The sequence below is a fragment of the Chiloscyllium plagiosum genome, unplaced genomic scaffold (assembly GCF_037043375.1).
Source record: "Chiloscyllium plagiosum isolate Xiang-an unplaced genomic scaffold, Cpla_swu_hap1 HiC_scaffold_4, whole genome shotgun sequence".
NCBI lineage: Eukaryota > Metazoa > Chordata > Chondrichthyes > Orectolobiformes > Hemiscylliidae > Chiloscyllium > Chiloscyllium plagiosum.
The window spans coordinates 529,508-553,956 of NW_028270142.1; the positions used below are offsets into that span (position 1 = coordinate 529,508).

At 41.0% G+C, this 24,449-nt stretch overlaps 1 protein-coding gene across 1 annotated transcript in view; it reads left to right on the forward strand.

Annotated features, from left to right (window-relative positions):
- Nucleotides 1–17,164: 17,164 nt before the first annotated feature.
- Nucleotides 17,165–24,449, forward strand: part of LOC122549465 (NSFL1 cofactor p47-like) — a 234,026-nt gene continuing 226,741 nt past the window's right edge. Inside the window, exon 1 of the mRNA XM_087985890.1 lies at nt 17,165–17,187. The gene's annotated coding sequence lies outside the window, so the exon portion shown is untranslated. The remainder of the gene's footprint in view (nt 17,188–24,449) is intronic.

Genomic DNA, 24,449 nt, shown 5'->3' on the forward strand with positions numbered 1-24,449 from the left:
CCCTGGGAAATAGTCTCTGGCTATCGACCTTATCTATGCCTCTCATTATCTTGTATACCTCAATTAGGTCCCCTCTCCTCCTCCTTTTCTCCAATGAAAAAGTCCAACCTCAGTCAACCACTCCTCATAAGATAAGCCCTCCAGTCCAGGCAGCATCCTGGTAAACCTCCTCTGAACCCGCTCCAAAGCATCCACGTCTTTCTTATAATAGGGCGACCAGAACTGGACGCAGTATTCCAAGTGCGGTCTAACCAAAGTTTTATAGAGCTGCAACAAGATCTCACGACTCTTAACTCAATCCCCCTGTTAATGAAAGCCAAAACACCATATGCTTTCTTAACAAATCTGTCCACTTGGGTGGCCATTTTAAGGGATCTATGTACCTGCACCCCAAGATCCCTCTGTTCCTCCACACTGCCAAGAATCCTATCCTTAATCCTGTACTCAGCTTTCAAATTCGACCTTCCAAAATGCATCACCTTGGATTTATCCAGGTTGAACTCCATCTGCCACCTCTCAGCCCATCTCTGCATCCTGTCAATGTCCCACTGCAGCCTACAACCGCTCTCTAGACTGTCAACGACACCTCCAACCTTCATGTCATCTGCAAACTTGCTGACCCATCCTTCAATCCCCTCATCCAAGTCATTAATAAAAATTACAAACAGTAGAGGCCCAAGGACAGAGCCCTGTGGAACACCACTCACCACGGACTTCTAGGCAGAATATTTTCCTTCTACTACCACTCGCTGTATTCTGTTGGCCAGCCAATTCTGTATCCAGACCGCTATGTTCCCCTGAATCCCATTCCTCCTGACTTTCTGAATGAGCCTACCATGGGGAACCTTATCAAATGCCTTGCTGAAGTCCATATACACCATATCCACAGCTCGACCCTCATCAACTTTTCCAGTCACATCCTCAAAGAACTCGATAAGGTTTGTGAGGCATGACCTGCCCCTCACAAAGCCGTGTTGACTGCATTTAATCAAGCCATGCTCTTCCAGATGGTCATAAATTCTATCCCTCAGAATCCTTTCTAACACCTTGCAGACGACAGACGTGAGACTTACTGGTCTGAAATTGCCAGGGATTTCCCTATTTCCTTTCTTGAAGAGAGGAATTACATTTGCCTCTCTCCAGTCCTCAAGTACGACTCCAGTGGAGAGCGAAGATGCAAAGATCTTCGCAAGTGGCGAAGCAATTGCATTTCTTGTTTCCCAAAGCAGCCGAGGACAAATCTGGTCCAGGCCTGGCGACTTGTCAATCTTAATGTTTGACAAAATTTTCTGCACATTAGCTTCCTCTATCTCTATCCATTTCAGCATGCACACCTGCTCTTCAAAGGTTTCATTCACTACAAAATTTGTTTCTTTCGTAAAGACAGAAGCAAAAAACTAATTTAGTCTGCCTCTTCAGACTCCACACACAAATTCCCTATGCTATCCCTGATCAGCCCTACTCTTTCTTTGACCATTCTCTTATTCCTCACATAAGTGTAAAATGCCTTTGTGTTCTCCCTAATCCGTTCTGCCAAGCCTTTCTCGTGCCTCCTCCAGGCTCTCCTCAGACCATTTTTGAGCTCCTTCCTCGCCTGCCTGTAATCCTCTAGAGCTGAGCTTGACCCTAGCTTCCTCCACCTTATGTAAGCTACCTTTTTCCTTTTGACGAGAAGCTCTACCGCTCTCGTCATCCAAGGTTCCTTTATCTTACCACTTCTTGCCTGTCTCAGAGGGACATATTTATTCATCACTTGCAACAACTGTTCCTTAAACAGTCCTTAAACAATCCTTAAACAGTTCCTTAAACAGTCTCCACATAGTGCCTTTACCATGGAACAATTGCTCCCAATCCATACTTTACTCAATCAAGTTTACATGTCAGCCTTTTAAACTTAAGATGTCATCAACATTGTTAAGATAAAATATACTCACTGGAAAATAGTTGCAAAAACTGCATTGTTTCTTCTAAACTTTAAATCACTGTTTTACACAAAATGTGTAAAATATTACTATTGTTACATAATAAGATCCAGCTAAAGTACATAGAGCTATTTGAGATTTTAAAGTGGTTGAGGCCAACACATCAAAGTGATAAAGCTATGATACCTGTTTGTTTCTCTCTTGAACAGCATGTTGCTGATGTATGATAAGCACAGATGTGGTTATGCTATTGGATTAAGAACTCAAGAGCTTGAGGTTCAACTGCTGATAAATGTAATTCAATAAAATCCAGGCTGGGTATTACTTTGGAGCTGTCTCCACTGCTGGCATAACATTGTAAATACAACAGAAAGAAACATTCTGTCCATTCAGACAAGATTTGACTTTGGCACCTCTTCTTCACTGCAGATGCATGTTAAAACAGTCTGCTGCAGTTTGACATGGAGATAATCTATAGGACTGGGACATCTCTTCCTTACTATCAAGGTCACCAAAGCATGATTCTCCTCTGTAATGGGATAGTTCCCAGCCATGGTGAACATTTGTTAGACAAGCCAGTCTGCAGTTAATTCATTCATAAAGCAAATGACTGAAGCCATGTTGAAAATAAAGAATAAATTTATCAGCTTTCAAAAGTAAAGGTGATTTCAAAGACCTGAGGTGCATGCTTGTTATTCTTTGGCAGGCTTCCCATATGAGTATCACATTACTGGTTAATTCATGTGGCCAACAGTGCTTATGAAAATAATGAAGGGTTACAGTTCAATTTCAAACAACCTTGTACTGGGCCAGTGCAGTTTATACCATCCTGAACATTAATGCTCTTTGATCAGGGTGCATCTACCATAGAAAACCAATACTGGAAGTCTGAAATAAAAGCAGAAAATGCTAAAGAAGCTCAGCATCTGTAGAGAGACAAACAGTTAACATTTCAGAAGAGTCATAACAGACTATTCTGTTATCCTGATGCACTTATATAGTACGATCTGCCTGTGAATCGTGTAAGATAACACTTTCTACTGTATCTTGGTACCACATGACAACAATAGCTTAAGAAGTGATTGCTGGGCCCCTTGCTGAGATATTTGTATCATCGATAGTCACAGGTGAGGTGCCGGAAGACTGGAGGTTGGCAAACGTGGTGCCACTGTTTAAGAAGGGCGGTAAAGACAAGCCAAGGAACTATAGACCGGTGAGCCTGACCTCGGTGGTGGGCAAGTTGTTGGAGGGAATCCTGAGGGATAGGATGTACATGTATTTGGAAAGGCAAGGACTGATTTGGGATAGCCAACATGGCTTTGTGCGTGGGAAATCATATCTCACAAACTTGATTGAGTTTTTTGAAGTAACAAAGAAGATTGATGAGGGTAGAGCAGTAGATGTGATCTAAATGGACTTCAGTAAGGCGTTTGACAAGGTTCCCCATGGGAGACTAATTAGCAAGGTTAGATCTCATGGAATACAGGGAGAACTAGCCATTTGGATACAGAACTGGCTCAAAGGTATAAGACAGAGGGTGGTGGTGGAGGGTTGTTTTTCAGACTGGAGGCCTGTGACCAGTGGAGTGCCACAAGGATCGGTGCTGGGTCCTCTACTTTTTGTCATTTACATAAATGATTTGGATGTGAGCACAAGAGGTACAGTTAGTAAGTTTGCAGAAGACACCAAAATTGGAGGTGGACAGCGAAGATGGTTACCTCAGATTACAACAGGATCTGGACCAGATGGGCCAATGGGCTGAGAAGTAGCAGATGGAGTTTAATTCAGATAAATGCGAGGTACTGCACTTTGGCAAAGCAAATTTTAGCAGGACTTATACACTTAATGGTAAGGTCCTAGGGAGTGTTGCTGAACAAAGAGACCTTGGAGTGCAGGTTCATAGCTCCTTGAAAGTGGAGTCACAGGTAGATAGGACAGTGAAGAAGGCGTTTGTATGCTTTCCTTTATTGGTCAGAGTATTGAGTACAGGAGTTGGGAGGTCATGTTGCGGCTGTACAGGACATTGGTTAGGCCACTGTTGGAATATTGCGTGCAATTCTGGTCTCCTTCCTATCAGAAAGATGTTGTGAAACTTGAAACGGTTCAGAAAAGATTTACAAGGATGTTGCCAGGGTTGGAGGATCTGAGCTATAGGGAGAGGCTGAACAGGCTGGGGCTGTTTTCCCTGGAGCGTCGGAGGCTGTGGGGTGACCTTATAGAGGTTTACATAATTAGGAGAGGCATGGATAGTATAAATAGGCAAAGTCTTTTCCCTGGGGTGGGGGTGTCCAGAACTAGAGGGCATAGGTTTAGAGTGAGAGGGGAAAGATATAAAAGAGACCTAAGGGGCAACTTTTTCATGCAGAGGGTAGTACGTGTATGGAATGAGCTGCCAGAGGATGTGGTGAAGGCTGGTACAATTGCAACATTTAAGAGGCATTTGGATGGGTATATGAATAGGAAGGGTTTGGAGGGATATGGGCCGGTTGCTGGCAGGTGGGACTAGATTGGGTTGGGATATCTGGTCAGAATGGACAGGTTGGACTGAAGGGTCTGTTTCCATGCTGCAGATCTCTATGACTCTATGACTCTAAATCACATCAAATTAAAATATTAACTGTGGTTCACTCTCTATGGATAATGTCAGACCTGCTGAGTTTCTCCAGCACTTTACATTCTTAGTTCATCTGCTGTGGTTCTGTTCGCCGAGCTGGAAGTTTTTGTTGCAAACGTTTCATGTATCAAGAACATCTCTGAAATGACAGCCAGACTACTGCGACCACTAGGACTTATAACAGCACACAAACCAACAGCCACTCTCAGACAACAACTCACCAGAACGAAGGACCCGATACCCAGCATGAGCAAAACTAATGTAATGTACGAAATCCCATGCAAGGACTGCACAAAACACTATATAGGACAAACAGGAAGACAGCTAACGATCCGCATCCACGAACATCAACTAGCCACGAAACGACACGACCAGCTATCCTTAGTAGCCACACATGCAGACGGCAAGCAACATGAATTTGACTGGGACAACACTACCATTATAGGGCAAGCGAAACAAAGAACAGCCAGGGAATTTCTAGAAGCTTGGCACTCATCCACAAACTCCATCAACAAACACATCGACCTGGACCCAATATACCGGCCACAGCTGAAACTGACAACCGGAAGCGGCAGGGACAGGTCACTATTAATGCCGGAGGAAACACCACAGAAGCGCTTCACAGGAGGCTCCCAAGCACTGAGGATGTCACCTAGACAGGGGACGAAACGTTTGCAACAAAAACTTCCAGTTCGGCGAACAGAACCACAACAACGAGCACCTGAGCTACAAATCTTCTCCCAAACTTTGAACACCTCTTAGTGCATCTGCTGTGTATTCATTCCAAAGTGTGTTTTGGAGTGGTGAGGAAATGTGTCAATTGGGAAGATTGCTACTGTTCAGTCTATCATCAAAATGACAAACATATTACTATTCTTATAGACTGTACATTTTTGTAATTCAAAGATTCATAAAATAGAATCTTAGAATCCCGACAGTGTGGAAACAGGCCCTTCGGTCCAACAAGTCTACACCGACCCTCCAAAGAGTAATCCACCCAGACCCATTTCCCTACTCTATTATCCTATATTTACTTCTAACCTAACCTATATATCCCTGAACACAATTTAGCATGGCCAATTTACCCAACCTGCACATCTTTGGACTGTGGGAGGAAACCAGAGCACCTGGAAGGAAACCCGCACAGGCACGGGGAGAATGTGCAAACTCCACACAGGCAGTCGCCCGAATGATGAGTAAACATTTATGAAGTCAATGAAAAGCAGAACCACCAACAAAGAGGAAATGGCCAATCATGAAGTTGGAGGAAACTGTGTAGTCCAGTTTACCGCAATGCAGATCTATTTCTAGGAAGTTATATTCACTTGTGTTTTATCTTCCAATTTCCATATAAAGAAAAGCTCAGAGACAGCACATTACTGTTTGTGAGCCAGTTATCCAGGAGAATAGTGCTTTCTCCAGATTACTGCAGCTGCTTTAATAGAGGCAACTAAACCAGTTACATTGAAAATAAAAGTAATATATGCGGAATCAGAAAATCTGAAATCAAAATAAAGTGCTGGACAAGCCCAGCAATTTTTGCAGCATCTGTGGACAGGGAAAGAGTTGATGTTTTGAATATGATTCCTTTTTAGCGTCGAACTAATCTAACTGTTCACAAGAACGGTTATATTAATCAGAGTACAGTTTTGGCACGCTAATGTTGTTTCTCTCTCCACAGTCACATTGAAGACTATGCCAGGAATAAGTGAATGGTTAGGAGTTAGGAGTGAAGTCATTAAACCAACCTTCTTTTGAAAATCCATTTCATAAGACCATAAGAAATATGAACAGGAGGAGGCTGTTCAACCCCAAAAACTTTGATGCACCATTCAATAGGATCATGGCTGATCGATGCTCCTCGTGTTCACTTTCCTGCCCTTCCCCCATAACCCTTGATTCCTCCACTGATCAAGATTCTATCTATCTTAGCTGAGAATTAACAGTATACAAGGAATCAGTACCCTACCATCTCTCTGTCACTAGGAGTTCCAACAACTCACAACCTCTAAGAGAAGAACTTTCTCGTTATCTCGGTTTGGAGGTGCAGTTTTTGGACTGGGGTGTACAAAGTTAAAAATCACACAACACCAGTTAATAGTCCAACATATTTATTTGGAAGCACTAATTTTTGGAGTGCTGCACCTTCATCAGGTGATTGTGGAGTATAAGATTGTAAGACACAGAATCTACAGCGAAAGTTTACAGTGTGACGTAACTGAAATAATATACTGAAAAAGACCTGGATTGATTAAGTCTCATCTTTTAGAATGAACATGTTGGTTTCACTTGTTTCATATGTAACTCCCAGAATGTTTTTTGAAGTTATATTCTCAAGTGAACTTTAACAATAAGTGCCATGTTGGCCCAGATAATGCATTGAAGGTGTGAGGTGCCCTGTGTGAGGCTGTCTGTGCCCCAATGTTCAGACTGATTCTATTTCTAAAAAAGGGATTTACAGAATCTTACATGGATTCATGCAGTTTTTGAGGAAAATAAAATGTAATTCTGCAAGTACAAATTCACCCCACAAACTTATATGTTTGTGTGTGTGTGCGTGCGTGCGCACGGATGGGTGTGTGCGTGAGGGGGTGGTTTGAGTGTCTGTGAGACAGTGTGTGTATGTGAATGTGTGTGAGTGTAAGGGGGTATAAGTCTGTTAGAGGGTGTGTGTGTGGTTGAGAATGTGGGAGAATATGTATGAGCGTATGAGAGAGAGCTTGTGTATGAGAGAGGATCTGTGTGAGTGTATGGGTCTGTAGGAGTGTGTGTGTGTCTGTAGGAATGTGTGCGTGTGTGTGTATCTGTCTGTAGGTATGTGTGTGTGAGTGTGTGTGTGTAGTGCAGTGGGGTCACCTGTAGTGTGACATGAATCCCGGTTGACAAGAAATGAATGTGATACCATGAGCACAGTAAGCAGAAAAATGTTTGTCTAGCACTAAAGTGGTATAGTCTCTGGACTAGTAATTCAGAATACTAGGTTAATGCTGTAGGAACATGGGTTCAAATCCTGCCAAGTAGATGGTAAAATTTAAACTCCATCTCTCCTGTTTGGGTGGTGCAGTGGCTCAGTGGTTAATGCTGCTGCCTCACAGTGCCAGGACTCAGGTTTGATTCCAGCTCGGGTGACAAGTCTGCCTTTATGGAGTTTGCATATTCTCCCTTGTCTCCGTGGTTTTCCTCTGGGTACTCCGGTTTCCTCCTATTGTCTAGAGAAGTGCAGGTTAGGTGGATTAGCCATGAGAAATATGGGGTTACACAGATAAGGAGGGGGTTCTGGATGAGAAATGTTTCGGGGGTCAGTGTGAATTTGAAGGGCCAAATGGCCTCTTACTGCACTGTAGGGATTCTATAAAGTCTCTATTTACACCACAAATACATATGAAGACCAGAATATGATGAGAAGTAGACCATTCGGCCCCTCAGAACCTCTCCACTATTTACTAACATTATGAAACAACGGTAAACTCTTCTGCTAATTAAACCAAACACACAGAAAAGCTCACCTTGCTTCATAATCTGTTAAAGTGAGTAACAGAGAACTACCCAAATTCAATTATTTAACAAAAATATCAATTTTATTCTTTAATATTAAACATGAACATTAAACAACAACTATTTACAACTCTCAGCCTCCTTTCTTTTAAAGATTTGTTATCGACCTCCCACTCTATAGCAATATACTGATCCGATAAAGCCCCTATTAAAATTATAGCAACTTAATTTTCAAAACCAGACAGTGGCTGTTGGCTCTGGTATTGATTCTCCTGTTTGTAGATCTCCCTGGGCTGTCTTCAGTCCTCTGCTGCAAAGATGTTTCATATGAGAAAGATACTTTTGATAGAGAGTGTGATGAATAGCAGTTGTTCAATGACAGGAGGTGCTCTTTCTGACTAACTGTCCAAAATGCTTGCTTTTTTTATGCCCAAACATCGGATCATCTCAATAGATCGATGTTGTCAAAACAGTAAAACCCAAATTCAAATTAGGTGTTGATATCTTGGGGCATAATTTAAACTGGCTAAATTTGAAACGCTGTGAAAACAACTGAGGTACCTAAGTTACAGCCAAATGTTGCATCTTTCCATTTTCTAGCACAGTCTGTGACTGCTAGTCAGTCACATGACAGGTACTTGCCCGCTTTCAGCTTTCACTCTCTCTTAAAAGTACAACTTCATACCACCTCCCCACTTAAGGAAAAAAGTGAACCATCATATTGCAAAGAAAGCTTATTTTTTCTCTAATTCTTAACCCTATAACCATGAAATACATTGGACATTAATCTAAGTTCATATCAACTTCTGCAATTACATACATAAATAACATCAGCATCCGTTCAATCATATCTATGCTTTGTTCATTAAATCCGCAATAACGCATCGACTATCACATTCCTACGAGCCGCAACATATACGATTTATAAATTATAAGTCTATAACATAAGACTCCAATGAAATATTCTCATATTCTTGTCTTTAAATCATTCCAAGAAGGTAAGAGGATTGTGATCTGTGTACACAACCCTTTCCAACATGTTGTTCATCACATAACATTAACATGTTGTGAGACCAGTACCACACTCAATTCCTTTTCGATCATGGAGTATTTTCTCTGGTGGGTGTTGAGTTTCTTTGAAAAGTAACCAACTGCCGTTCAATTCTATTATCATCTTCCTGTAGCAATACGGCTCCATCTCCTATGTCACTAGCATCGATTGCAACTTTGAAGGGTTTCAAAACGTTTGGTGTAGCTAAAACTGGTGCGGTGGTTAATACTGATTTAAATTGTCAAATGCCTCCTGGCATTGTTTGGTCCACCAAAAATTTGCATACTTCTTCAGTGAATCTGTTAACGGTGCCACTACACTGCTGACATTTGGAACAAGCTTCCAATAGAATCCACTTAGTCCCAAAAATGGAAGCACCTCTTTCTTCCAGGTTGGTCATGGAAATTCTTCCATGGCCTTCGTCTTTGCGTTCCTTAGGTTCAACCTTCCATGATCAATATTATGTCCCAAGAACATCACCTCTGCTTTCGCAAATTCTGTTTTCTTTAAGTTTATTACCAGTTTTGCTTCTCATAGTCATTCAAAGAACTCAGCCCACTGTACCATGTGATCTTTCCAGGATTCAGTAAAGATCACTTCATCATCCAGATAAACTGCACAGTTTGTTAATCCAGCCACAATTTTGTTCATGAGTCTTTGGAATGTGGCTAGTGCATTCTTCATTCCAAAGGACATCACTTTGAATTGATACAGGCCATTTGGGGTTACATACACAGACATTTCTATCACTTTCTCTGATAAAGGTACCTGCCAATAGTCACACAGTAAGTCCAACTTTGTGATGTGACTGGTGTGTCCAATTTTCTCTATGCAGTCCTGCAATCTTGGTATTGGGTATGAGTCCAATTTTGTTACAGCGTTGGCCTTGCGATAATCCACACAAAGCCATTGAGTCCCGTCAGGTTTGGGAACTAACACAAACTCCACTCGCTTTGACTTGGTTTGATGGTATCTTCGTTGAGCATCTCATCTACTTCCTTCTGTAGGGCTTTGAAAGGATTAAGCCTGTGGGGGGGTTGTTTTGTCGGAACAGCATTCCCTACTTCTACCTCATGCACAATAGCATCTTATTGCTGCATATGTCCTCATATTGCTGCAACAAACATTTCAACTGCATTCTTTGCTCCTGAGACAGATAGCGTGCTAACCTACCCACTCCTCAAGGACTTCCTCATTGTTTAATGTATTTTGAGGCACATCAAACTCCACAACATCTGGATTTAGATTAGATTAGATTACTTACAGTGTGGAAACAGGCCCTTCAGCACAACAAGTCCACACCGACCTGCAGAAGCGCAACCCACCCAGACCCATTCCCCTACATTTATCCCTTCACCTAACACTATGGGAAATTTAGCATGGCCAATTCACCTAACCTGCACATTTTTGGACTGTGGGAGGAAACTGGAGCACCCGGAGGAAACCCACGCAGACACAGGAGAATGTGCAAACTCCACACAGTCAGTTGCCTGAGGCAGGAATTGAACCCAGGTCTCTGGCGCTGTGAGGCAGCAGTGCTAACCACTGTGCCACCATGTCCCCCACACATTTGATTCCTCACTCTGCAGGGCAGTAATTGACACCTGTTTCTCCAGTTCTTTCTCTCTTTTATAATAAGGTTTCAACATATTCACATGACATACCCGATACAGTATTTTCTATCTGGCATCTTTACCAGATAGTTTACCTGACTCAACTTTTTCTTAATTTGATAGGGACCACCCAACATGGCTTTGAAGGGATTTCCTACAATGGGTAACAATACTACTACCTCATCCCCATGGGAAAACGTCCGAATTTCAGAGTTTTTATCTGCCACCTGCTTCATTCTATGTTGTGCCCTTTTCAGGTGCTGTCTGGCTAACTCACCTACCCAATTTAATTTCTCCCTCAACTCCGATACGTAATCCAAGTGTGAGATTTCCAACTTTGGTCCTGTAAATTTCTCCTTAATTAATTTCAAAGGGACTGTCACTTCATATCTAAACATTAACTCAAAGGGAGTAAACTGAGTAGGTTTATTTGGGACATCTCTAATGGCAAACAATACGAATGGGATACCTTTATCCCAATCATTTGGGTAATCCTGACTCTTAATGCGGTCTTCAGGGTCTGATAGCACCTATCTCAAGTCCCTGGGATTCAGGATGATATGCACTTGATTTAAAGTGCTGTATGCCTAAGCTACCCATAACCCCCTTAAACAGCTTAGCAGTAAAATTAGACCCTTGGTCTGCTTGAATCTGTCTGGGTAGCCCATACCTGGTGAAGAAAGCTACTAACTCCTATATCACCCTCTTTGCCTTAATACTCCATATTGGAATTGTCTCTGGAAATCTGGGAGACACATCCATAATGGTTAACAAGTACTACTTCCCACTTCTCGGGAGGGGACCTACACATTCAATCATAACCCACGTGAAAGGTTCTTCAAAAGCAAGAATTGGCAACAAAGGTGTTGGTTTTATTACTGCCTTTGAATTACCTACCATTGGGCATGGATGACACGTACGGCAAACATTAACCACATCCTTGTGCATTCCAGGTCAATAAAAATGTTTTTGTGCCTTAGCCTGAGTTTTCCACACACCTGGGTGACCTCCTACTGGTAGTTCATGTGCTACCTATAACACCTCCTGTCTGTATGCTACCAGCACTACAATCTGGTGCACTTTTGTCCAGTTCTCCTCTGTACTAACGTGCGTGGTCTCCATTTTTGTCTTAGGATTCTATCTTTCAGATAATAACCCTCTGGAATATTCTCAGATTCCTTTTTTGAGTATGCATCAACATATAGTTCTTTTATTGTCTCATCTTTCTGTCGTAAGTCCATTAGCCTTTCAGGATTAGAACATAGAACATAGAACATAGAACATAGAACAGTACAGCACAACAGGCCCTTCGGCCCACGATGTTGTGCCGAACATTTGTCCTAGCTTAAGCACCCATCCATGTACCTATCCAATTGTCGCTTAAAGGTCACCAAAGATTCCGACTCTACCACTCCCACAGGCAGCGCATTCCATGCCCCCACCACTCTCTGGGTAAAGAACCTACCCCTGACATCTCCCCTATACCTTCCACCCTTCACCTTAAATTTATGTCCCCTTGTAACACTCTGTTGCACTCGGGGAAAAAGTTTCTGACTGTCTACTCTATCTATTCCTCTGATCATCTTATAAACTTCTATCAAGTCACCCCTCATCCTTCGCCGTTCCAATGAGAAAAGGCCTAGCACTCTCAACCTATCTTCGTACGACCTATTCTCCATTCCAGGCAACATCCTGGTAAATCTTCTCTGCACCCTCTCCAAAGCTTCCACATCTTTCCTAAAGTGAGGCGACCAGAACTGCACACAGTACTCCAAATGTGGCCTAACCAAGGTCCTGTACAGCTGCAACATCACTTCACGACTTTTGAATTCAATCCCTCTGCTAATGAACGCTAATACACCATAGGCCTTCTTACAAGCTCTATCCACCTTAGTGGCAACTTTCAAAGATTAAACAACTAAACCTCAACTCCTTCATTTTTCTCTTTAGTTTTTCCTTTGTGCTGTGACTTTTGATAGTGGGATCTTGTACTGTCACAGTTAGATATTCAGAAATTTTGGTTGTTTGCTCGTCATTTCAATTCAGCTGGAGTTGGTCTTAATGTAGAGTGTGCACGACATTTCTGGACAGTGAGTGTCAAGGAAGAAAAGGCCTAAGCAAGGTCAGACTGGCCTTGAGGGAGATTATTTATTATATCTTTCATAACTCCTTCATATTCTTATAAATAATGCTATTACTCGGCCTTTTCTATTCAGGTCTTGCTCCCAGGGTGCATTCTCCTGTTCTGGGTGATACCAAGGACAACCACTCTCATATGTACTAAAGAAACACTCTTCTAATTTCTCCAGTCATCAAGCAGGGCTTTAGTTGTGTGTCTCTCTGTCTCTTGCTGATGAACTTGAATTCCAAAGGAAGAAAGATGACTTTTTCAACAATTCCTCATGTTTCTTAAAAGCTACAAAAGTTTCAACTGACTCTTTCTCCTTAAATTTCCTGGCAGTTCTTTGATGACTGCAGGTTTGCACAACTTAGCACACTTTTCTGCCTGTAAAAGTGAACACAAATCAATATTCTTATGCAATGATACAATGTTGTTAAAACTTTTGACATCAATGTACATGTTGCTTTATATTAATCAGCCCCATAATCTATTTCCATTTCAGTGAATATCAGATATGAGTGAAATAGTTTTCATCTGTTAACGTATAAGGCTGTGTCATGTTTGGGCAACACCTTAACCCTCATGCTTCAATCTTCCTGCTGACAATCACATTGTTAAGGTTATCAATTATTTTAAGAACATCAGACATTCTCAGCATTCAGTGTTTGGTTACTTCAAGACCAGGCTTGGGGAAGAAAGAAACCCATTTACATTGTGTGAAGTATGAAGATGTAGTTGACTGGAAACTCAAGGGAAATATAAATATGATATCCTTTAAGTGGAGCCGGCAGGCAAGAGAAATCTTTAAAATCTGAGAAGTGTTTAAAGAGTCATGCTAGTGGTGAATGAAGCCTGAAGAATAGTGAGCCTTTGATAATCAGACTTAAAAAAAAATCATATAGTATGGGTGTAGCTGACGCAACTAGCGTTGATTGCCTGTTCCTAATTCTCTTAGGATGGCAGTGAGATGCCTTCTTGAACTGTGGCTATCCACAAGAGGGTAGGTACACCCAAATAATTGTTGAGAGTGGAGTTCCAGGACTTTGATTGAGTGATAATGAAGGCATGGCATTTTATTTTCAAATCAACTTTGCATTTGTTCACTTACAGTTCAATGGGTTCAGGGTATTGTATATTGCAACCTCCATTCCTAATAGCCCAATTTCTAGAACCTACTATTATATTTGTTTTTTGGATTGCAAGTGAAATAATTCTAAAGTCTACTTACAATCTTTCTTCTGCCATGATAGAGGAGCTACAATGTTAGAGAAAAAAACAGTTGGCTGTTACTTTTTCTGTCAGTCCTTGACAAGCAGTAAGTTGTGAAATGCATAGTTGGTCTTTCCAGCCAATCTTTCTAATGCTTCTTATAGAAGAACTTGTACACAGTTTGTTATGTATCCACTTAGAGATACAGGAAGAGAACAGATTTCCATAAACACTGGCAATTCTGCACTGCCACCAGAAAAGCCAAGTTATATACTTATTAAACTGTTGGTTCAAGGAGGAAGAGGCTTTGGGCCCATATTCCAGGAATTAGTTTTAGCATTAGGCCAATATTCACATTTCACCCACCCTGAAAATCCCCCTCCCATCATTTTATTCAAGCAGTTTAAATTCTTGCTTTGATTAGTCAACTTGATGTTCACATTTTAAGTTTGGGTGGTCATATATATTTGACTTCGTGTCAGGGATTGGAGGTGTGAAGGTGAAGCAGTGAGCAGGTGGGGCCATGCAATACACTGGTTCCCTGTCCCACCTCCTTGTATTGCTGCTCAGTTTAATTACAGAAACATTTCAATATAATTTTGTTTTATGTTTGGAAAGCAGAGCCACAGATACAGGTTGCCATCTTGAAAATTCCCCGTTATCCCAACTGCCCTCTATTAGCCAATTCATGTTAATAAACTACCTCCAAAATGATGGGAGTTTATCTTAGTAAGTAACCTAATGTATGGTTCTTATGAAATGCCCATTGAAAATCCAAGTATATTACATCCACTGATTTCCCTTTCTCTACCTTACTTGTTACTTCCTTCAAGCATTCTGCTAAATTTGTCATGCCTTGTCCTACATGAAGTCATGCTGACTCTGTTTGATCATGTTATGTCTTTCTAAATGCTCTGCTATTCCACCCTTCACAATAGATCCTAATGTTTTCCTAATAACAGACATTAGACAAACTGCCTTATAGTTACCTGTTTTTTTAATCCCCTTGCCTTTTTAAATAAAGGTGTTACATTGGCAGTGTATAAATCCTCTGGAAAAATTTCAGGATTCCTGGAAAATTACTGCCAATGGATCTATTATATCTGTAACTACTTAGAGTCATAGAGATGTACAGCATGGAAACAGACCCTTCAGTCCAAACCATCCATGCCGCCCAGATATCCCAACCCAATCTAGTCCCACCTGCCAGCACCCGGCCCATATCCCTCCAAACCCATTCCTATTCATATACACATCCAAATGCCTCTTAAATGTTGCAATTGTACCAGCCTCCACCACATCCTCTGGCAGCTCATTCCATACACGTACTACCCTCTGCATGAAAAGGTTGCCCCTTAGGTCTCTTTTATATCTTTCCCCTCTCACCCTAAACCTATGCCCTCTAATTCTGGACTCCTCCACCCCACGGAAAACACTTTATCTATTTATCCTATCCATAATTTTGTAAACCTCTATAAGGTCACCCCTCAGCCTCCAACGCTCCAAGGAAAACAGCCCCAGCCTGTTCAGCCTCTCCCTGTAGCTCAGATCCTCCAACCCTGGCAACATCCTTGTAAATCTTTTCTGAACCCTTTCAAGTTTCACAACATCTTTCTGACAGGAAGGAGACCAGATTTGCACGCATTATTCCAACAGTGGCCTAACCAATGTCCTGTATAGCCGCAACATGACCTCCCGACTCCTGTATTCAATACTCTGACCAATAAAGGAAAGCATACCAAACGCCTTCTTCATTATCTTATCTACCTGAGACTCCACTTTCAAGGAGCTATGAACCTGCACTCTCTTTGTTCAGCAACACTCCCTAGGACCTTACCATTAAGTGTATAAGTCCTGCTAAGATTTGCTTTCCCAAAGTGCAGTACCTCGCATTTATCTGAATTAAACTCCATCTGCTACTTCTCAGCCCATTGGCCCATCTGGTCCAGATCCTGTTGTAATCTGAGGTAACCCTCTTCCCGGTCCACTACACCTCCAATTGTGGTATCATCTGCAAACTTACTAACTGTACCTCTTATGCTCGCATCCAAATCATTTATGTAAATGACAAAAAGTAGAGGACCCAGCACCGATCCTTGTGGCACTCCACTGGTCACAGGCCTCCAGTCTGAAAAACAATCCTCCACCACCACCCTCTGTCTTCTACCTTTGAGCCAGTTCTGTATCCAAATGGCTAGTTCTCCCTGTATTCCATGAGATCAAACCTTGCTAATCAGTCTTCCATGGGGAACCTTGAAGTTCATATAGATCACATCTACTGCTCTGCCCTCATCAATTCTCTTTGTTACTTCTTCAAAAAACTCAATCAAGTTTGTGAGACATGATTTCCCACGCACAAAGCCATGTTGACAGTCCTTAATCGGTCCTTGCCTTTCCAAATACATGTACTTCTTTTAATATTTTAGCATTCATCCCATCAGGTCTGGAGATGTGTCAGTCTTTATTCCAATCAGTTTCCTGAGTAATTTTTCTTTAATGATAATTATTGTATTTATTTGCTCTCCTTTTTTTGTCCCTTGAACATTTAGTAATTTTGGGATCTACTAGTATCTTCTACTGTGAACAGGGATGTAAAGTATTTACTCAGCTTATTTCCTGGTTCCCCATTATTACTTGCCCTTGACCTGTTTAAGTTACTAGATCATATTTCTCTTAGTTGCCTTTCTGGTTTGGAATAGACTGCAATATTCTCACTAATAAAACAATTAGTTTATTTCATTCTGATTAATGATCACAGGATATTTATTCATTAGCATGATTCTCCATGTTGGTTAACATAAACACTTTAGCCCAATGTTAAATTTACAAATTGGTTTGTGCCTCCTCATCCCATAAGTCTTAGTCAGAACTGGAAGGGGCCTATGTTCAATCGGTTTCTCTCTTTTCATTTTTATATAGTTAAAGAAGTTTTGCTGTTTGTCTTGATATTATTCGTAAGCTTACCTTCAAAGTTCTTTATTGTTTTGGTCATCTTTTGCTGGTTTTAAAAACTTTCCCAAACCTTTGGTTTACAACTAATCTTTGCCGTATTACATGTTTTTCTCTTATCAGTCTGATGTTGCCCTGAACTTCCCTGGTTAACCATGGTTGGCCTCTGACCTTCCTGGAATCCTTCTTCCTCACTGGAGTAGATCTCTGCTGTGAGTCATTAATTTTCTTAAATATCTGTCATATTATCATGCCATATTGCCATAATATCTACCAGATATTTTGTAATTGAGAAATCAATGTGAAAATCAAGATCTATAAAAATAAACTTCATCAAGAGAAGATAAACTCAGTTATTATGTTATGTTTGGCTTTTATAATGTTATTGGGGTAGAGGAGACTGACTGAAATAAAGAGCTGCATCGCCCTGAAATTTTGCCAAAATAGTTACAATGGGAAACAATCTGAAGAGTCTTGAGATTTGAACATGGTGTGATTTCAAGGAGGAAATGAACATGAAGGAAATCAAAAAAGAATGTTTGCTGTAATGATCTCCTATTTTGAAGAGGACAAGAGTCCCATTGCTCATATGATTATCGCAACATTTTGTTTATGTTAACTAAATTTTGAATTTGTAATAAATAGTGAGATGGAAATTGTACCTTGACAGCACAACCTCAAATATAATGACACAATCTGCATTTGCATTTCATTTTTGTAGTTTTGGCACCATCCATATCATGCTTACGCCAGAAATAAAAAGAATTTTGTTTAGCATTAGAACATGTTAAAATAGAGTCTGTTGTCTGAAATTGATCTGGAAGTAATGATGCAGCAATATTTTGAGTGTTACATGTCCTTTGACCTGTTTAAGTTACTAGATCATATTTCTGTTAGTTGCCTTTCTGGTTTGGAATAGACTGCAATATTCTCACTAATAAAACAACTTGTTTATTTCATTCTGGTTAATGATCACAGGATATTTATTCATTAGCATGATTCTCCATGTCGGTTAACATAAACACTTTAGCCCAATGTTAAATTTACAAATTGGCTTGTGCCTCCTGATCCCATAAGTCTTAATCAGAACTGCTCCTGATCTACCTTGGCAACTTTTATGATAAAATGTAGAGCAATCGTATCAGCATTTCTCTGCTATTTCCACCAATCCTTTGCTGTCGTTATGGCAGATGCCCGGGGTATTGTTGCAGAAATTTCAGACACATGTGTGTGCCAATATGTTAGCACAAACAGGAAGGAGAAATGCTAGCCATTACCGAAGAGCAAAGATGGAATCAATTTAATGAAAGAAGCCTGTCAAACATAATAAGAAACTACTTTGTAATAGATCTTTGGACCATCATACTTTGCACAGCATAGGTTTGTGATTAAGTGCAATTTTTTCCCAGGACTTGAATAGGTTGGGACACAGAGCCAAAATTGATTTATAGCATCATAGCATGGTTACAGAAGAAGATCATTTGGCCCATCCTGTCTGTGCCAGCTCTATGCACCAGCAACCCACCCAATTTCAATTCCAATTCCCTGCCTATTTGCCATAATACTACAAATTCTCTCCTTGGATAATGGTAGAACAAAGAACAAAAAAAAATTACAGCATGGGACCAGACCCTTCGGCTCTCCATGATCTAATTCTTCTTCAAATACCTCGATTAAATTTTAAATTAGATTCCCTACAGTATGGAAACAGACCCTTGGGCCAATCAAGTCTACACTGAGTAACCCACCCAGACCCATTCCCCACATTTACCCCTGACTAATGCACCTAACACTGTGGGCAATTTAGCATGGCCAGTTCACCTGACCTGCACATCATTACATTGTGGGAGGAAACCAGACCACCCAGAGGAAACCAGACACGAAGACACAGGGAGAATGTGTAAACCCCATACAGGCAGTAGCCCAAGGTGGTAATTGAACCCAGGTCCCTGGTACTGTGAGGCAGCAGTGCTAACCATTGAGCCACTATGCTACCCTGACTCTCAGGAAGTGTATTCCAGATCCTCATTTTTCGTACAAAGAGATGTTTCCATTGTTTCTTTCACCAATCACCTTAAATTGGCATCTTCTGCCAATGGAAACAATTTCTCCATTTCTGTCCAGAAACAATGACTGGGGACACTTCTTTTAACCTTCCTGCTAGTCTCCTCTTCCCAATGACAGCAGCCTTAGCTTCTCCAATCTAACAATGTACCTAAAGGTTCTCATCTCTGATACCACTCTCATGAATCTTTTCTGTACTCTCTCTCATGTTTCCACATCCTTCCACAACATCAATCTCAGACCTGGACATAATACTCCACCTAAGACTGAACCAAGGTTTAGTGAACTAAATTCCCAGCTGTGTGCAAATAGCTCCATTGCTTTGTCATTAGTTTGGGTGATTTGAAGGGTGAGAGAGTTTCCCTGCAAAAAACATCTGGAGTGGAGCCCAAAGGAAGACCAAAGTCTAAATATGTAATTGTTGCAGCAGCTTTGCAACCAAACCAAGACATAATGCTATGCATTTGTTTGAACCCAACTGAGGAAGTTCAGACATGCCCCTGACGTTTGATCAGCCAGAGTTTCTGTCAATTCTGAATAGGACACATCAATTTCACTGTAGACCATTAAAACAATATGAGAGAGAGTAACAGGTCTATCTCGTTTGGCACAAGGAATGAGCTGGAGCTATCTCTAATGAAAGGAGGGACAAACGCACCCCATTGGTCAGCCATCTCATCTAGGGCCATCCTTGACCTATCACCATCCACCTGCTTCAATGGATGCTTGAAGTTTAGAATCACTGCCCAGCAAGTGGACTTTATCCATCAGAGCAGTAAAACAATCTAACAAGAAGATAAAAGGAGAAAGTGAGGACTGCAGATGCTGGAGATCAGAGTCGAGAGTGTGTTGCTGGAAAAGCACAGCAGGTCAGGCAGTATCTGAGGAGCACGAGAATCGATGTTTCGGGCATATGTCCTTCATTAGGTGTGCTTTTCCAGCACCACACTCTCAATGAACAAGAAAGAAGGCATCAGTTCCTTGATTGGTTAACTGGAACATCAGGACTCTTTGGCTTATTCTTATCTTAGTTGCTATCACTTACTTTAAACTATAGAGTGCTTTTACTCGCATCCTAGGACTGATAGAAAGGTTTGTCCACATCAGAGCCAGGACAAAAGTGCATCAAGTCCTCTTCTGAGGGTTTCTGCACTCAGATTACATTAACATTTTGTACTCAGGAACATTGTCAGCAGCAAACAGACAGAATCTTTCAGGATTGTAATGAGTTCAGTATCAGGAAGATAAATACCATGTTCCAGGATGTTGCCATACTGCTGTCAATCAGTTTTGATAATGTGGTGCTGGAGGGCATTGATTACTCCCCATATCCAGGCTCAACGTTCCCGAGCAAGATGTCACTTGATGCTAAAATCAACATACACGTTGCAAAAGCTGCAGCCATTGTCTTCAAGCTGAGTGCATGGAATAACAGCAACACAATCAACAAACTGTGAGACCAGGTGAAAGTGAGGACTGCAGATGCTGGAGATTAGAGTCAAGAGTATAGTACTGGAAAAGCACAGCAGGTCAGGCAGCATCTGAGGAGCAGGAAAATCGACGGTTTGGGCAAAAGCTGATTCCTGATGAAGGACTTTTGCCTGAAACGTTGATTTTCCTGCTCCTCAGATGTTGCCTGACAAACTGTGAGAGGACCAAGCCTGTTGGTTTAGTGCACCCTTATACAGGGCTGGGACCTGGACAGCTTTTTCTAGTCAGGAGAAAATACTGAAAGACTTTGCTGTCTCAGACATATCTGTTGAATCTTTGGGATATCTTGCCAGGGTAACATTATCAACTCAGAGATCCTGGACTGTGTTAATTTCATCAGAATATATTAATTGCTAACCACTAAATCTGCATTGGGTCAGCCACACTCCTTGTCCACGTGACAGCAATATACTCAAATGGCTTCTCTATGGAGAACTGGCCCCTGGGTAGTGACATGATGGCTATCCATACCTTTGCTACAAGGATACTTGCAGTGAGCGATAAAGATGGCACACATTAACTCACTCAACTGGGAAACAGTCACTTCTTTGCAGGCTAACAGTCTGGAGAGGTATTGTAAGTGGCAGGGTGAGCTAGAATGCTCCATTGGCTGACAAGAGAGCCCAAAGGACACAGAGGCAAGCAAACCTTACACTGTCTCAACTTGCTGTCTTCATCTGCAACAAGTACATCAGAGGTTATCATCCTAGCTGGAGGATTGCGCCATTTATGGTGCCATATTTTAGGTAAGATATGAAGACAGAAGCAATTTACAGGTTCCAGGTTTGAGAAGCTTCAGTGAAGAGGATAGATCGAAGAAGTGAGGTCTGTTCTCCCTGGAGAGATGAAGGCTGAGTAGAAATGTGTTAGAGGTTTTGCAAAATCATGGTGGCTTGATTAGAGCAGCTAGGGAGAATCTGTCCCCACTCATAAAATAGTGAGAGGTCATAGATTTAAAATAATCTGCAAATGAAGCAAGAGCAATATAAGAATCTTTTTTCACTTAGTGAGTAATTAGGGAATAGAATATACTGTGTAGAAATATGATGGAGGCAAGTTCAATTGAGGCATTGGAGATGGCATTGGCTGGGAATGATGCACAAGGATATGGAGAAATGGCAGAAGAATGATATAGGCTCAATGGGACAAATGGCTTGCTTTTGCACTGTGACGATTCTGTCAAAGTAGATTCCTAACCCATACCACGTTCTGTTTAACCTAGAGCTGATCGCCACGATGCTAACCACTGTCTGACAGGAAGAGGTAAAGTGCATCCTGTATGATTTATTAACCACTTTTAACCTGCCTTTCCATCTTCAATGCCCTTTAGAATAGTGTTCTTTATTTTCTACTGTCCCTCCTCATTGTTCCAAATAAAATAAATGACTTCATACTTGTCTGTGTTAAATTTGAATGGAAGAGGAATATCACTTTTTCTAAAGCACTGAAGGAATTAAGATTGAAAAGTACAGATAAGTGCTCTGAACATAGTATTTCTGGATGCAAACTCTCAGGCCAGTCTCTCCTGGTGATGCACATGCTGCTGCCTAAAACAAATGTTAAGCATCTTCAACGTACTGATCCGTAACCAAGCACTTACATTTGAAGCCACTGTCCAATTCAGCAAAAACTAACAGGTGGCCAGGTTGTTTGCGATGGTGTATGTGTGATTGTGTGCCTACCCTTGGGCCAGAAGATCCAGATACAAGTCCCACCTGCTCCAGAGGTGTGCCATCTCTGCTTTGTTTCTGATTTCCAGTATCCACAGTTCTGTCAGTGTTTTGTTAAATGATGTAACTCTAATGTTCTTTCTGCACTCTGAGCTCACATTCATTTTCTGTATTGAGATATTGTGTGTATTTCAAATGTAACAATCCCAACTCGTGTGCAGTGAACTCACAGCAAATAGATCGAAATTTAAGTAATAGAGGAAATTGGGCCAAAGTGAAGCTCCACAGCTCAGACATTTTACTCTTCCTGCAAAGATACATGCTGCTGAACTGCTGTGCTCTTCCAGCACCATTAATCCAGAATAAAGTCAAATCCATCTACCAAATGGTGGACAGAAGATTCAATGGTGTCAGACATGATTACAACTTAATCTTTGAAGAAAGATTCTACACTTTAAAATAATTTTGAGACCTTCCCTCCCTGCAAAATACATTGAGAGGACACATCCTAACTTCTGCAGGAAAGGTGAAGCAGGCAGTTGCCCTTGAATTTAGACAACTTCAACAAATCCATTAACATTGGTGGAAACAGCAGTCAGAGACATCTCAGAATCCCTCGGGATTTTCAGTCTTGTGATGTATGTGCCAATGTTCTAAGCCAGGAATATATCAATACAACATACTAAATGCAGGTCTCCAAATCATATGATGAAATACTTAAATCTGGTGTGTACTTAGTCAATTTCATTAAAATGAGTTTCACTTTAAAGGTGAACAAAATGAAACGTAATAGAATATTACAGAGAGTAAGAAAAAATACCATTAGGTACAAACAAACTTGCCTGCACATTCCTGATGATGGCCTTCCAGTATTAGCTGAGGACACAATAATTTATATTTATATAGCACCATCAGCACAATCAAATGTCCCAGAGCTTCACAGGAGGATTATAAAACAAAGTAAAACACCAAGCTACAAAAGGACATACAAGTGAGATAACCAAAAGTTTGGAAATAAGGTAGGTTTTAAGAAATGCATTTAAGGACAAAAGTGAAGGAAAGTGGCAGAGAGATGTAGGGAATGTATTCCAGAGCTTCCGGCCAAGGTACCTGAAGGCATGGGCACCAATGTTAGTGTAATAATAATTGAGACTGATTAAGTGACTACTGTTATATAGTGCAGATATCTTGAAGGTCTTTGGTGTTGGAGGAGACATCAGATGAAAAAGATAAGGCTATGCAGTGATTTTTAAACAAGGATCTGGGAATCTTGAAATGATGATACCTAAGGGGCAACTTTTTCACACAGAGGATGGTACATGTAAGGAATGAGCTGCCAGAGCAAGTGGTGGAGGCTGTTACAATTGCAAAATTTAAAAGTCATCTGGATGAATATATGAATAGGAAACATTTGGAGGGATATGGGCCAGGTACTGGCAGGTGGGACTAGATTGGGTTGGGATATCTGGTCAGCATGGACAAGTTGGACTGAAGAGTTTGTTTCCACACTGTACATCTCTATGATTCTATAACTCTGATATTGTTTGAACAAGAGCCAATATAGATCAGCAAACACTGGGGTATTAGGGCAATAGAGCTTGCTACAAGTTAAGACATGGACAGCAGATTTTGGTCAATCTTAGGTTTATAGAAAGCAGGAATTGGGAAAGCTGCTAGAAGAGCACTGGAGGCGCCGAGATATAATAAAGACATGAATGAGTGTTTTTTGAAGCAAATGGGCAGAGGCTGAGGTGAAACCAGGTAATGTTATAGAGGTGCACATGGGTGCAACTTGTGATGCCACATATTGGAGTTCTTAAAGTGACCTCAGAAAGTCACAGAATGATACTCTCAAAGTCAAGTGCATTGATGTAAGGAAACAAAAAACAAATCACGAGAGAGCTTAAAACCAAATTTTAAGCATAACAAAGGCTTTCCATTTGATGGAACAAATGACGTTTTCCTGTTTCTCTGCGTTATGTTCTAATTTGTAGAAAAGAAGAATTCATACCAATTTTTTTCTTCTGTTCAGATGGTGCCATAAAATCTCAGTAAATTAATGAATTAGATTTCTGGGCTAGAATTAAGGAAAGTTGCCTCAGTAACGGTCCTCTGTCAAGTTGACAGTGCCATAATCTATAGTCAGGCATGTGTGAAGGACAGTTCTCCTTTTGGTTAAAGAAAACCTTTGAACTGTTATTCTGTTAAGAAACAGTAAAAGGTAATGCTTTTTAATAAAACTGAGGTGA